General features: G+C 30.7%; 1 long non-coding RNA gene and 1 pseudogene across 1 annotated transcript; one reads left to right on the forward strand and one right to left on the reverse strand.

The window, feature by feature from the left end:
* On the forward strand, positions 1-2,061 carry LOC140893058 (protein NRT1/ PTR FAMILY 5.6-like; annotated as a pseudogene).
* A 9,520-nt stretch (positions 2,062-11,581) lies between these two features.
* Positions 11,582-16,441, reverse strand: LOC140893598 (uncharacterized). Its single transcript, XR_012153212.1, has 3 exons — positions 16,198-16,441; positions 16,070-16,104; positions 11,582-11,766 (listed from the first exon to the last, which is right to left on the reverse strand). It is a non-coding gene; the product is annotated as an uncharacterized lncRNA (long non-coding RNA).
* Between the last annotated feature and the right edge of the window lie 324 nt (positions 16,442-16,765).

The raw sequence follows: 16,765 nt of genomic DNA on the forward strand, positions 1-16,765 counted from the left end.
ATGGAGTTGGAGCAAATAAATAAACAAGAATCTGTCGGAGTGGATTCGGAAAAATGGGTGTATGATTCTTCGTTCGATCGTAAAGGACGTGTACCTCTACGGGCTTCCACGGGCGAATGGAAGGCCTCTCTGTTAATTATAGGTAACAGCTCCTAAAGTACCATACCCTTCTGGGAAAATATAATTTTAGGTAATTCTTTAAAGTTATAACAGAGTTACACTGTTTTTTTCCTGGCAGCTATTGAGTTTAGCGAGAGGTTGAGTTATTTCGCACTCGCGATGAGTTTAATCACATATCTCACAAAGGTGATACATCAAGATTTAAAAACAGCAGCAAGGAATGTTAATTACTGGACTGGTGTTACCACTCTGATGCCGTTATTTGGGGGATTTATAGCCGACGCATACCTCGGTCGTTTCTCCACCGTGCTAGCTTCATCTATCATTTATGTCGTGGTAGCGAAATCTTATTAAAAGATACATGTAGAATCAGTTCAAATAAGCTAACGGAATTTTTATATATAATAACTTCATGATCATGCCATGTAATGTTGTCATGTGGTCACAGGGCTTGCTTCTCTTGACAATGTCCACAGTGATCCCCAGCTTGAAACCGTGTGACTCGGGAACGTGCCAAGAACCTCGAAAAATCCACGATTTTCTTCTTCCTGGCAATATACTTGATCTCAATTGGCACCGGAGGCCACAGACCATCTCTTGAGAGCTTTGGAGCTGACCAGTTTGATGATGATCACCCTATGGAAAGCAGAAAGAAAATGTCCTTCTTCAATTGGTGGAATTTCGGGCTTTGCGCGGGACTGACTCTTGGCGTAACCGTAGTTGTGTACATCCAAGCTCATGTTAGCTGGGCTGCAGCAGATATCATTCTTACAGCAGTGATGGTCTTGAGTATAGTGATATTTTGTCTAGGAAGGCCGTTTTATCGATTCCGGAAGCCCACAGCAAGGCCCTTAACACCGATGCTGCAGGTTCTTGTTGCAGCTACTTTGAAGAGAAATCTCGCGCATCCATCCGAATCGGATCAACTATACGAGGTTCCTAAAACAGACAAGACTAATGGGAGGCTTCTTTGTCATACCAATAATCTCAAGTAAGATTCTTAAAATAACTTCATATGATTAGTTACAAGGATCACCTAGAGGATGAGACACTGATTACGTTTCGGTCTTATGTACTAGGTTTCTTGACAAAGCTGCAATAATTGATGAAACACAAGATTTAGCAGCAAACAAACCAAATCCATGGAGACTTGCAACTGTGACAAAAGTCGAAGAATTGAAGCTCATAATCAACATGATCCCGATTTGGCTAACCACGTTACCATTTGGTATCTGTGTAGCACAGGCCTCCACATTCTTCATAAAACAAGGGGCATCTATGAACCTTAAAATCACCCACAATTTCACAATCCCACCAGCCTCCATGTACGCTCTGGCCGCTATTGGAATGTTACTTTCTGTTGTAATCTATGATAAAATCCTCGTTCCCTTCTCTAGAAAAGTGACTGGAAATGTACGAGGCATTGGTATTCTCCAAAGAATCGGTATTGGGATGGCATTCTCGGTCGTCACAATGGTGGTAGCAGCCTTGGTTGAGAGAAGGAGACTTGACATAGTGGATAAAAATCCATCCAAGGGATCACTTTCAATGAGCGTATTTTGGCTTGCACCGCAGTTTTTAATCATCGGTGTGGGAGACGCGTTCGCGCTTGTGGGACTGCAAGAGTACTTCTATGACCAAGTACCGGATTCAATGAGAAGCTTAGGCATAGCCTTTTACCTTAGTGTAATTGGTGCTTCAAGTTTTGCTAGCAGCCTTTTGATCACATTAGTGGATCGCATAACAGATAAGGGAGGCAAGAGTTGGTTCGGGAAGGATTTAAATAATAGCCGGATCGATTATTTTTACTGGTTGTTGGGTTGTATTACAGCAGGAAACCTTTGCATCTTCACGTTTCTTGCAATGCGTTATTCGTACAAGAATGTCAGGACATCGCCGGCGGATCGATATGAAGGCGATGGTATAGAATCTGTAGCTTAATGACGTATGTACAGAAGTTTAATTTCTTTGTGATATGCAGAAATGTGTGTTTGATGCAATCTTCCTTTATCACAGTACAGCGACTCTGTTTCGTGTAATATGAATTGCCCTACTGTTCTGTGTGTGTGTTTTTTTATGAAAAAAAAAATATAGCAAGAGAATAAAACTACTGGCAATTTTTTTATATTTATTTACATTTATTTGTTTCATTTTTTATTATAAAATAAAATATGAAAAATGAAAAATAGATTAAATAAAACAATATTAGATGGATTTAGACCAATACGAAAAAAACATTCAAGTTATTGGATTAAAACTAAACTTTTACAAATTATATTTATAGAAGTATAGAACTAATATGTTTTAATTTACGGGACCAAAATCCTAATTTTGATCTCTTATAATAATAATAATAAATTATAAATATATCGGAGATTGCCATATTTTTCTTTGTATTATTTTTATATGTAAAACTGGAACTTGATAAAAAAAAATTATCTTCAAATGTCTGGATACCAATTATTTATTTATTTATTTATTTTTTACATGGCAACTGAAGCAAAGCAAATTTTTTATACATACTTATTCTAAATTATTTCACATACACAATAAACAATTCGCTTTTCTTTGACATATATAGACTTTCAATTTTCAAATAGAAAAATGTCTATTTTAGTCATGTATGTACTGATATGTGACATTTTTAGATTTGTATGTTTCAATGAATCAATTATAGTTCTGTAATTATGTACTTCTATACTCATACTTTCGTACCAGACTTTTTATGCTCATGTCCTCGTTTTGTTCTGCACACCCCATTTCACGGGACATGACTTAGGTTGGATGATGGACCAGGTTGTAGCGGTCGTTGAGGAGCAGAGATAATTGTATTGTACCATGTTTATTGTTATAGAATTTTAGTATTTTTTTTGATGAAGTTGTTGAACATTATTAGTATTTGTTGGAGGTCGGTTTTATTCTGCCAGTGATTTTTAAGTTTGATTATTTTAAGTTTTCACTGAATTTTTTATTATTGTTAATTATTTAAGTTATTTGCATGCTTAAGCATGAAGTAATTAGTGATTCCGAGACCCGTCACAACATCATGAATTTACTAAAATAAGTTTTTATGATATTTTAATTAAATAATAATTTAATATTTTTGTAATTTGACAGGGGTATTTAGATACTTAAAAGCGTCAAATAAAAAACACTAAAAACGGTTAGTCTAAGGCCTAATACTTTATAATATAGTATAGATGACTAATCCCAACGATTTTAGTTTTCGATATAATATAATTCAAAACAAAATTAGACAACTCTACAAAATTGTTATGATAGTAGTATTCAAACTTTTGACAATTCATGTTAAATATAATTACTCTAAAATCGATTTTGAAATAAACATATTTGTTTAATTATTTTTAAAAAAAATGGACTACTTAATTTTGTAATGTCTTTCTTTCTTGTATCATTACTTTTTGTTTTTCTTATTATGGATTTCAGTAAAAAAAATTTATGTCTTTTGTTATATGTATTATTCTTTCAATATATTTTTTTGGGCAATCAATGATACATACTATAACATTTCAGATTCAACGACTATCCTCACTGTATCAACACGGATCTTTTCAGCATGCTTATGTACGTTCCACTCGCACACATCCTCTGAAAATTCTCAGGGGGTCGCCCATCCTATAATTGTCTCAAGTCAAGCATGCTTAACTTTGGAGTTCTCATATGATGAGCTCTCGAAAAAAAGATATTCACCTTGATGATATGAGTAGTTTCTATCAAAATTTTCAAACCCAAACCGTTCAGTCACATACCTACATAGTCTCAGACCTCTCTCATTTTGGTATAAAATCGGTTCATTCATGTTCTTCTTCACCTAGAAGTCTGTCAAGAGCCGCTGCTTTTAACTTCTTGACACCGACGATTACTCTCCACTCTCTTGTCAGTCTCGGACGTCACAAGTACAGTCTATGAACTTTGACTTTGTGCAATGATGCAACATAACTACGTAAGGTGAGTGAACTCTTAATTTACACTAAATGAGATACTTGTATACTTGAGTTTTATACAGCTTAACCCATTAATTTTCAATAGTTCACGTTGTGGTGCATCTTTTACTCCACTAACTTTGTAGTGAATCATTGTAGCTCAATCAAATGTTAGTTTTTGAATTTTTTTTTTAACTAAATAAAGCCTCTCACTTTCCCCAATCTTCAGAATTCAATATTAGTAAGCTATAAGTAATATACAATTATTTAATTTTTACTTGTGTTATTTTTTGTTTAATTGTGTAGTTTTTTTATATATCTTTTATAGTTCACGTTTTATGGGTTTTTTTTTGAACTTTTATATTAATGATTATATGTATTGCATGCATACAATATACATCTAAAATTTATATCCAAATATCAATATTTATGCGTCAAAATAAATTTATTGAATCATAATTTAAGAACTATTTACAAACTAAAATATACATCATAATTAAGATTCAAGATTAACATGTTGATAATTGTTTTTTATGTATGAGTTAGTGATTGAGTCATGTATGATCATGTTTTCATTTTTTTTTCCACCTTAAGTTCTTCTAATAATAGTGTCTTTTGAGTTAAATACCAAATGAAACAAAATATCAAAACAAAAACTAATTATACAATTCAAGAATTCGGGTTATTCGATCAGTGAAATCGTTAGTTTGCTAATTTAATATATTTTGAACTCATATTCGATGAGTTTGAAAAGAAAAATAACGTAGAATAACACAATTTAAGTAAAATTATTTGATTGTATCTGTAGCGCAATATTTATATTTCATATATGTTTGAATTATTTTATTTATTAATTTTTAATATCCATATATTATTTTGTAATATTAGTAGATAAACAATGTGTAAAAAACATAGACATTTAAGTATGTAGTACATTATACAATTTTTTATTTAAATACTCTTATAATATCTTGTAAAATTTATAGAAAAATAGTGTATGAAAAATAAGAATATTTAAATAAACTCATAATTAGAACTCAAACAGTGATTGAAAAAAGGATATATAAATTGATTATATTTTGTAATAGTAATTAATATATAATTGATAATAACTAATAAATGAACTGAAAAAATAATGTGTAAAAAATAAATTACATTGTGTACATTTTTATATTTTAAGTATATATCCATATATTATAATAATAATAATAATAATAATAATAATAATAATAATAATAATAATAATAATAATAATTATTATTATTATTATTATTATTATTATTATTATTATTATTATTATTATTATTATTATTATTATTATTATTATCTTGTAAGATTAATAGAAAAATAGTTTGCATTAAATAAGTTAAATATATTTGTAGGACTATGTAACTTTTTTTATTTTAAGTACTCATATACTATCTTATAAGATTAATAGAAAAATAGTGTGGATTAAATAAATTAAATATATTTTGAAAGAAAAACTCAAATAAGAAAATGAGCAAATAATAAATAGTATATACACAAAATATGAAATTGGAAAAAATAAAATAGTGTGTAAAAAATATTTAAGTTAATTCATCATAATTGTTATTTAAATATTTATAATCGTAATAGAATAGACCATCGACAGATTAATAGAAAAAATAAATTACACTATGTAAATTTTTTATTTTAAGTATTCATAAAATATCTTGTATATAGAAAAATAGTGTGAATTAAATAAGTTAATACATTTTTTAGGAAAAACTTAAATAGGAAAATGTGAAAATAATAAATAGTAGTTGTATAAAATAAAAAAGTGAACTTCAGAAAATAGTGTGTAAAAAAATATTTAAGTTAATCATAATTGTTACTATCCTATACTTATAATAGTAATAGAATAGATAAAAGATAGATTAATATGAAAAATAAAGTACGATATGAATTTTTTTATTTAAGTATACATATACTATCTTGTAAGATACCAAAATTTATTATTATTATTAGTATTTCATGTGTTGGTTCATCTGTGAAGTAAATAATAGAATACGATAAATTAGAAATTAAAGTAAAAAAATTGTTTTAAAAATTTTATTTGAAAGAGTTCATAGTACAATTTTTAAACAAATAAGTTAATTGAAGAGTCACACAAATAAATAAATGAAGAAAAAACACATTAATCTTATATAATAATGAAAAGGTAACCATGTAAATTCACAATGAAACTCACATTTTTATAATAGTAATAGATTTTAAGTAAATAAGTTAATTGAAGAGTCACACAAATAAATAATTGAGGAAAAAAACACATTAATCTTATATAATAATGGAAGAGTAACCATGTAAATTCATAATGAAACTCATATATTTATAATAGTAATAATAATAATTAGTAATAGATTTGAAGTAAATAAGTTAATTAAAGAGTCACACAAATAAATAATTGAGGAAAATACACATTAATCTTATATAATCATGAAAGAGTAACCATGTAAATTCACAATGAAACTCACATATTTATAATAGTAATAGAATAATAGATTGAAGAGTCACACAAATAAATAAATGAAGAAAAAAAACATTAATCTTATATAATAATGAAAAGGTAACTATGTGAATTCACAATGAAACTCACATTTTTATAATAGTAATAGATTTTAAGTAAATAAGTTAATTGAAGAGTCACACAAATAAATAATTGAGGAAAAAACACATTAATCTTATATAATAATGGAAGAGTAACCATGTAAATTCACTATGAAACTCACATATTTGTAATAATAAAATGAAGAAAAAACACATTAAACTTACATAATAATAAAAAGGTAACCATGTAAATTCACAATGAAACTCACATTTTTATAATAGAAATAGATTTGAAGTAAATAATTTAAATGAAGAGTCACACAAATAAATAATTGAGGAAAAAACACATTAATCTTATATAATAATGGAAGGGTAACCATGTAAATTCACAATGAAACTCACATATTTATAATAGTAATAATAATAATAAGTAAAGTAAGTAATAAGTAATAAGTAATAATAGATTTTAGACAAACACTTGTATGAAACCGTTTCATGGGTCATATTTCGTGAGACGGATCCTAATTTGGGTCGGATCTAACCCCTTGTACAACCTGTTACATTAACCTTCATCCATTACCAATCTTACGCTTACCCTAATTTTGATTTTTCTCCCAATTCTTCACCAGTATTCTCTAATTTATCCCTAATTTGACTCCGGAAAATTCGTCCTCACCGGCCAGGAGGCGAGCCTAAACGCCGGCCCGGCCGTCGTGCTCTCTTACGTCATCTCCGGCCTCTTCGCCTTGCTTTCTATCTTCTGCTACACAGAGTTCGCCGTCGAAATCCCCGTTGCAGGTTGGTACACTTTTGATTCACGTGACACTAATTACATTGTAATTTTCATTGATGATTCAGAATATAGATTGGAAATTTGCATTTAAATGCGCGCGCATGATTTAGCATGTAGAGTGTGAAATTGCAAGTGGCTGTGTCTAATTACACAGAGATGTAACATTCACTGTTATCCCAATTCTTAATCGCTTCCTACCATCTCAATTCTCAGGAACTAACCTTATCGAATCGATGTCATCCATAAAATTGGGTTTCACATCTCTCTTGCTATTTTTTTTTCTGTTTTGATGTTTATGTGTTCGAGGATTCTGATGCGAACAAGGTCTGTTTTGGTTTTCTAGAATTTGGGAGTAATTGGTTGTGAAGTTCAGTCAATATTTTTGTGGGCTTCTTTATGCGCTTGATTTATATTGTCTTGGAAGTGATTTCTTTTGTTTTTTTTTGGAATTTTATTTTTGTGTGAAAATTGATACTCACGCATGCTTATACAGCTCACACTTGGCGAAAATTTTCTTATAATATTGTATTTAGTATGTGGTTGAGCAGTCTCAACGTGGTGGTTTCGTGAAAGTCAAACATGAAGGCGAGTTACTTTAATGCATTTTCTAATGGGTAGTTTGTGAAATTCTACTCTTTTTGTAATTGAATAATGCATCATTCTTCTTTAGGCCAAATCAGGAATCTTCAACTACTGGATCTCGAGAATAATCACCTCAATTCGATCAAATATTCATCTTGGATTTGTGATATACTATAGAAGAATTCCACCACTTGTGTGTGCTTGGATTCACCATTGACTTTAGATTAAGGAATACAAGGATTGTCCAGCAAAAAGACCAAGTAGGCTTCTCAGTAGAAGCAGAATCCTCAAGAGAAAGAGATGTAATTCTTGCATCATGTATGTTCTTAGCTGCAATGGTTGAGTTTTGCTATATACATCATTTATGAAGTATGAACAATACTACCGATGATAACTCTCTTTCCTTGTGTCGAATTCGTGCCGGCGCCTAAGCCTGTTTTTATCGAAGTCCTATTGCAAAGTGAAAATTACTAGTACTTTTGAACATCATTGATGTGTCTAATTTATGTTTTATCCATTTGATGTTTGCTTGGTGTCATTAGAAGCCATACGCCCATACCACACGAATCATAGTTAGTTATGAGCTCAGACTTTAATGGTTTATTCATGTCCATCATATCATATAATTGCACACATTTTCATTGATTTAAATCCAATGTTTTGAAGTTACCATGAGCTAATGAAATAAAGGAGCCAATCACTGGTGAAATCTCATAATTGCATAGTCTTTTATTATTGATCTAATTGGTGTTTTAGTGCTGGATTTTCTTTGATTCTTGTTGTCCTCATATTTGGATGATTCCGAAAGAATTCAAAAATAAGTTGTCTTCCTCAAAGATGACAAGAAAATCATAGCTGGCTTTGAAATGGGGCATCATGGATTTTCGATGAGAATAGGAAATTTTTGTGACATTATCTTTAACTTGGTACGCATATCATCCACCTTAAAATATTGTGCATTGACATAAGAACCATTTATGTAGAAATGAAGAATCTGCAAATGGAGCTGTTGAAAAATATGAAAAAGAACACGCAGAAGGAGAAGATACTCGGATGCACTGAGCCAACGGACTTGATGATAGAAGAAAACAGTCGAATACGGCATACTATTTGAATCAGAGAGCTTTTTAATTATACATTTTTTTCGGTGTTCTATCGTTGGATGTAATTGCAAGACACGACATAAGATCAATTTTGGATTGAGACGAGTAGATCTTTCTATGTGTTTTATTGTTCTTTTCACAGTTTAAATTTGATCTGCTTCTGTTCCAATTGTGATCTTTATTGATTTTGGAATTTTCACCCATCATACTTGGAATTTCGCCCCTGAAATTGTTGCTGGTTATAACATTACGAGTCATTAATATTGCATTCTTTCTGTACACATTCTTTAAAGGAGGAAAACTATGTAGCTTCTGGATTATGATGTGTAAAATTTGCAAATGCCGTCTTATGTGAGTTCCATTTATTTCTTTGTATTATCTATTTTATTTGTTTTGTCTTTATTTATGGTTATTTTGGCTTGAAGCTTGGGATAATCCAAAGAAGTGGTATTGCATAAAAACTAATACATCTATCATAAAAACTATTACTTTAAATCAAAGAAATACTTTTTATTTCAAATTACACGTTATAATAATACTTTTAACATAAAACTATTACTTTTGACCAAAAAAATAATATTGTTTACAAAAAAAATAATACTTTTTATGTCAAACTTGCATATGTTAAAAATAATATTTTTCACATAAAACTAATAATACTTCTCACAAAAAACTAATATTTTTATCATAAACAATAATATTTTTCAGAGAAAAATAATACTTTCAATGTAAATTAACATACGTTAAAAGTAAAATTTTTCACTTTTTACAGAAAAAATAATATTTTTTAATGTCAAATTATCATATGTTAAAAATAATATTTTTCAAATGAAAATTAATATTTTTATCATAAAACGTAATACTTGTAACATAAAAAGTAATACTTTTTTATATCAAATTAATATACATTAAATGTATTAATTTTTATGTGAAAAATATTATTTTTATGTGAAAAATATAATGTTTTTTTTTCTATATAAAACGATATATATTTATACCATATTGAAATTACTTTGGTACGGTTTATACCACCCATATTCTTGATCACACTATTCTGTGGCGGGGGCATAGAGGTCATTTTTCAGCTTAAGAAATTGACTCAAACCTGCTGCCGTCAACTACTACTTCGAAACGGTCAACAATTCTGACTTTGATCATATCAAACAACAGTGATAATAATAACAAAAAAATCTCATATATATTTATTTTCGATTGCTCAAATTTGAAAAGCTGCTATTTTGGCCTAATTCCCACTTGATTTCCACCATTGAATCCCGCAAGAAAAAACCAATACTTATCCAATCTTGATCTTTCACGCAGAAGTGATTTCGATTTTCTTGATAGAATTCTGCAGGGAAACATATTTTCATTCACTTTTTAGGTTTGTTTTTTTATTGAAGTTGTTTTGGAGAAGCTAGCTATCGTTGGATACTAAGGTCTAATGGTATCGAAGTTTCGCCACTAAAAATGAAGACGCGACTGCCTTTTCCACCAAAGCTGTGACCAACTACCACTCGAGGAGTAAGCCTCATCTAAACCAAGCTAGATGAAAAAACATATGAGGATAGTTAGACGAAAGAACAATAAGGAAACCAACTTCAATCCCTATCATCTAGATGGATACAGTAAAGATTCAAATAGTTTATTGAATAACCATACTACATGGAATACAGATGGGTTGATAGGACAAACTATTCTGCTATTGATTATAAGGTGGAGTCAGATTCAAAGTAACAATAGAAATGGTTGCAATCTTAGTGTCTCTGAAGTTGCATTTAGGCAAAATTTTGCATGTTCAAAGTAACAATAGAAATGGTTGCAATCTTAGTGTCTCTGAAGTTGCATTTAGGCAAAATTTTGCATGCTGCTACTTAATGTGGAAGGCAAAGACAAAAACTTCCTGACATGAACAATAGTTTGAACTTACATCAGGCAAAGCGTTGCGTACCATTTGGGGAAATTGGAAGCTACCAATGAACAAACAAAAATACATAAGAAAATATTTAAGAAAAATATCTGTGAGCCTACCACAGAAACCAGATTATGTAATAAAAAAGTAAAAGAAGCATCCCTAAACTAATTTTGTGAAATGCATACTACCTTTCAAAAAACTAAACAGCATGACGTAATGTTTGAGACACCAAATGACTGCGCCATTAGCTATCAAAAACCAGTGAGAGTAAAGAAATTCAAAAATCCCAACCAAATAATGTTTAGCATTATCTCGATCCAGAGCTATAAATTGACATTTTTTATACTATATGATAGCGTCAACATGTTCAGACGGAACAACGGAACTCATACCATGAAAACACTTCAATGTTCAGTCAACCTATCATAATCTATCAAAGTAACCAATAAAAAAATCATATTTCCAACTATAAAGAGCATAACATAACCAAATCCTCTTGTTGCTATCAATTTCCAATAAAATGACAAATTTGAGCTGGACATCTTCTTCTTCTGTCCATGACCCTTTTCTCGTCTCATGATCTAATTTCTCCATTTGACTGTATCTGCTGTCTCTTTACATGCTCTTCTGAGTCACCAGAAGCTTGGGATGGTAACGAAGCAAAGAATTGAAATCTGCCTGAGTTTGAAAGATCAATCGAACAAAATAGATACCAGAAATACGAATATTACATCGATCTGAATCCTGAAACATACGAACCCTGAATTTGTTCAAAATTATGGAAAAAACAACTAGAAATCGACAAAAAATTCAGAAACAGATGAGAAGATGCGCTGCAAATGAGAGGGATTCTGAGACTGTGTAGGTATGAGACTACATAGTTGAGGAGAGCTTAAAAGATTTCATATGTACTACTCATATCAAGAAGGTGCATCTTCTTTTCGGGAGCTCATCACATAAGAACTCCAAAGTTAAGCGTGCTTGACTTGGGTAAATTATAGGATGGGTGACCCCCTGGAAAGTTTCTCAGGGTGCGTGTGAGTGAGGATATAAGCACGCTGAAAAGACTAGTCTTGATACAGTGGGTCGTTACACTTTCAGTACAATTTGGGGATCAAAAACTGAAATCCCCGAGGAACCCGAGTTGGTGACCCAATTTAAGGACTTTCGCTCCGAAAAAAATAGAGCTTTTGATCCCCGCCTGAGGATTCGACGTGTATGTCGTGAAATTAAGTCCGACACTAGCCTATTACGCCTTAGATTTGAACAAATTCATAAATCCCCACCTACGCGAGGTATTGCATATCTATTTTATCAAACTAGCCATTGATGATGTCACTCAACACCCTTTTTTAAAGGTTTTCATATTTCATATTCATTCGCGCTCTAAATACCATTAGATGATTCCATGTTAGAGGAATTCGATCGTAGCTCAAGGGTTTACAATAAAATACGATTACCAAGTCTTAGGTGAATCAATTTATTTCTAGAAAATGAACAACTGAATGGGATAATCTAGTAGAAATTGAGTCGAAGAAGGGGTAAAAAGAGGGTATTTGCGGATTTTAAAAATATGGAAGACTCTTTTTTAAAAAAAATTGTAACAAAGCTATTTTAAATGATAGATTTTCATAAAACAAAACAAAAAATTGAGTTAATGAAATATATATTATAGTTATAGCACGATAAAAACCAGGTCTAATTTTTCTTTTTCTGTTTTCTTTTTTTAAAACGCAAACCATATATATCATGAGAGAAAATTAAAAATTGTGAAACCGAATTTGGGATGGAAGAATTCCAAAAGCTTTTGTTGTGTTTTTATATTGATATAATGTCTGTTCTTATGTTTCATATATTTTTGCTGACGTGTACAACTATTTAGTTGATTTGGAGACGGTCAAGGAGCACACCACTCTTCTAAGTGAACTTTACCAAAAGCTTGGAAAAATAATTGAGTAATGTCCTGATGACTACTATATGTAGGACAATGAATCATACTTCAGTTTTTTCAAATATATATTGTTAATTGTTAATTGTTAATTCGTAAGTATCACAATGAATGGTCTTCCATTACACGAGACGTGGTTTCGTTGCTAGTTTTCAATCATCATTGGATAGAGACTGGGAGTCTTCTTCTTTACTTAGAGGCCATGAAAAAATTGGGGTAAAAGTTCAACTTCTTTTTAAATTCTAATTCGAATTACAAGTTTCTAAACTTGCACCTGTAACAAGGTGATTTCATGATATACAAATATATAGATATGGATAACTTTTAGTTCCTGCCTTAATGATGTTTTTAAAATGATGATGAAGGTGCACATGAACTTCATGTGAAGATTTTGGAAATTTTTATTTCCTGTTCAATTTTTACCTTTAATGGATTTAGCATGTTATTTGAAGGATTTCAATAATTTATTATGCAATTGTTTTAAAAAGCTTACACCATGTATACATGTGTCCCGATTTCCTCCTCTACTCTTTTGAAGTTCAATGTGTATTGAAAGCATAGTTTAAGACATTTATTTTGAAAAAAACATAGAAAAGACGTTTTGACACATGAGAACTATGAAACTTGTAATTGGCCCTCGTTTATATTCAAAAGCCATAATTTCAAAACACTTTACCATTGATGTTATATGATTTAGTTAAATTGAAAATCGATATCAAATTAATGTATTTAGAAATTACGGTTATATAATTATTAGTTATAGTATAGTTATTTTGGATGAAATAAATTAGACATGATTTTTAACAAAAAGTGGTTCAATACATGACGTAGAGTTCGAAAAGTTGAGTTTGAGTCAAAGTATATTATGTAAGGAATATGTGTGGTTTTAAATTATGAATCATATGTATGTTTCTTTATCTGTGTGTGTTATTCGGGAGTAATTTTTGAAATCAAGATTAGGCTCATAAATCTTAAAAGAGTTTTTTAAATTATGAGATCCTTGTGAAAATGTAACAGCACTTGAACAAACTGTGAGGGTATATGAAGTATGGTATCTGTTTCGGGCATGTTTATGGGTTTCCATGTTTTTTTTCCTAATTCTAAATTCATCCTTCACATTTCGGCTTCAATTCATACAATTTATTCTTGAACTTGACCCTTTGATAAAAAAAAGTAAAAATATTTTTTTCTTATATCTTATCATATTTAATCACACACAGTGTGTGTGCGTAGTTGTTGGTTTATAAAATGAAACAGTCCATAAAATGGATTAAAATGAATAACTTAAATTCTTTTGTAAAAATAGACTAGGTATGGACACCTCAATACTTGAGGTGTTTCCATGTTTACCCTCATAAAACCCTAACAATCTGTTTTATTCTATGGAAAATAATTTTTCTTTTGGAAAAAAAACAAAAGTCTATAAAAAAAATTATATAAGAGTTATATTGGTAGCAGTAACCCATGGAAAGAAAGTCATGGAGCAGAAAATGAAGAAACTTTAAATCTTTTAATATTTTCTGTGGAAATATAATTGGACATTTTTTTTGCATCAAGAGAAATAATTTAAACATTTTTCGTTAAATTATATGTTAAGAAGTTACATACACACACCGACAGAACCTTATATTTTATTTCCATTCTTTATTATGCTTGATCAAAGTGAGCAGCAAATGAAGAACTTAAAAAACGAAACCATTAAGTTTAAACAAAAGCTTAAAGCAAAAACAATGACCTGACATATTAACCAAACAAATTAACGACAAACACTTATACCTCATTCACATCAAATTCAGAGCACATAATTAGCTGCATCAACTGTCCATTCCTTATTTATCATTCATGACACACAAAGGAGACCACATTACTCCATAAACCTCATCCAATGATCGGGAATCAATAACGCTTGTAAATAAGAAAATCTCAGTCAAAGAAAAAGAAGATCTGACCAACAAGAACAATGATATACCAAAGCAAGACTCTAAGTAAAAGCAATAAGTTTACAACCATTGTAAAAAAATCTTAAAACCTCTGTGAAAAAGAAGAATGAAAACAGCAAACAATTTCAGACCCATATGTGACTAATCGCACATGTAACTACAACAAAAGGCAGCAAGACATTTGGAAAAGAAAGAAAAAAGAAGAACCCACCACGAACAACACCAAATGTAGACCCGACTACTGTCAATGCAAAAAAAAGAAGAACCTACCACTAACAACAAGATCAGCAACAGTAGCCAACAAAGAATTTGTAAATCGCACATCTAACTACAACAAAAGGCAGCAAAAACACAGCAAAGTTAAGAAATCAGATGGTTTTTTTTTTTTGACATTGGAGGTGGGGGGTTGGAAGGTCTTGAATCCAAAACCTCTCCCATTTTGGGAAATATTGGTCCCACTTAGGCTAGAAGCCTTTGGTAGAAATCAGAAGGTTTAAACAACTACATTCGCACATATAAGTACATTTCATATTCTGATTCAAATCCAACCATAACAACACATCACAAATGAGTGAAGCAAATCACGTAGAAGAATTTAGTGCCAACTAAAAAGAAATTAATTTGGATTTTTAGTTATTTATATAAATTCAATTGATGAGATTTTAAATTCATCCTCACGTAATGGTAATTGTAATGAATTTCTGATATTCTAATATTAATATATACTAATATACATAATTCGAAAAAGTAGGGAAAAAGAATTACCGATCCACTTTTACACTGAATGTTTGGGTTGCTCATATTAAAAAACTAAAAATTTAAAAACTTAAATTTTATAAGCTTTTTCTTATGAAGAATATAGAACAGCAGCACTGCCGCAGCATTGCTGTTTTTTTTCTGAAACAAAACTTTGCGGATTCTGTGCTTTAAAATTTCCCTTTCCATGTGTTATTGAGCAAATTTGAGCTAATCTAATTTAACTCACATTGCAAGTAAAAGACACTGTGGAGAAGAAAATTTTCAAGAATCCTCAAACTCACGGTCAAATAAAATAAACAATAACATAAACAAGAACAAGAGAAGATCAAATTAAAGAAATAACATCATAAATGGCCTCATGGGAAAAAAACAGAACAAAAATAAGAGGAACACAACTAACCTAGATGAAGCTTTCCAATCCCAAGAAGAGGAACACTGTGTAGAATATTCGAAACCAAAGGAATTGTAGGCAGTTGAAGACGGTGCAAAAGACAAGAAAAGCAGACGAATAGAAAAGAAGGTAATTACCTATCTTCTGAACCACTCCCTTTTTTATGCCTTTTCCTCTTGCACCGGTGCAGAAAAAAGATGGTATAGCATGTGAAAACAAAGAAGAGAGAAGAAGAATGACTTGTGAAAACAGAAGCCAACGCCGTTAAGCACTTATGAACAAAAGCAAAACACAGATGTAAGGACAGCGTGTGAGAACAAACTAAGATAAAAAATGGCTACGAGAACAAACCCTTATGAAAGTTTCCAGTCCAAATCAGTAACCGCGAGACTCTAAAAGATGGGAAGACAAGAGGACAGTGAGCAATTGGTTCCTAGTAAGCACCTGTGGAAGGAAAAAAACCACAGATCTAAAAACAAAAACACAGATCTATGTACAATATCTTTATATCTTCGGTTATTATTACCTATCACATCAGGGCCTTAACTTATCATGGTTTGAAAATTTTCTTTTCACTCTTAATTCGAATCTTAACAGTGCTGTAAAAATATTTGAGAAAAAAACTAATTCATGTTGAATCAAGAATAAAAAATGCATAACAAGGATTTGAACATATTATGAGCGAATAATTTTTTTGAAAACATA

Source organism: Henckelia pumila, chromosome 3 (genome assembly GCF_033568475.1).
Source record: "Henckelia pumila isolate YLH828 chromosome 3, ASM3356847v2, whole genome shotgun sequence".
Classification (NCBI taxonomy): domain Eukaryota; kingdom Viridiplantae; phylum Streptophyta; class Magnoliopsida; order Lamiales; family Gesneriaceae; genus Henckelia; species Henckelia pumila.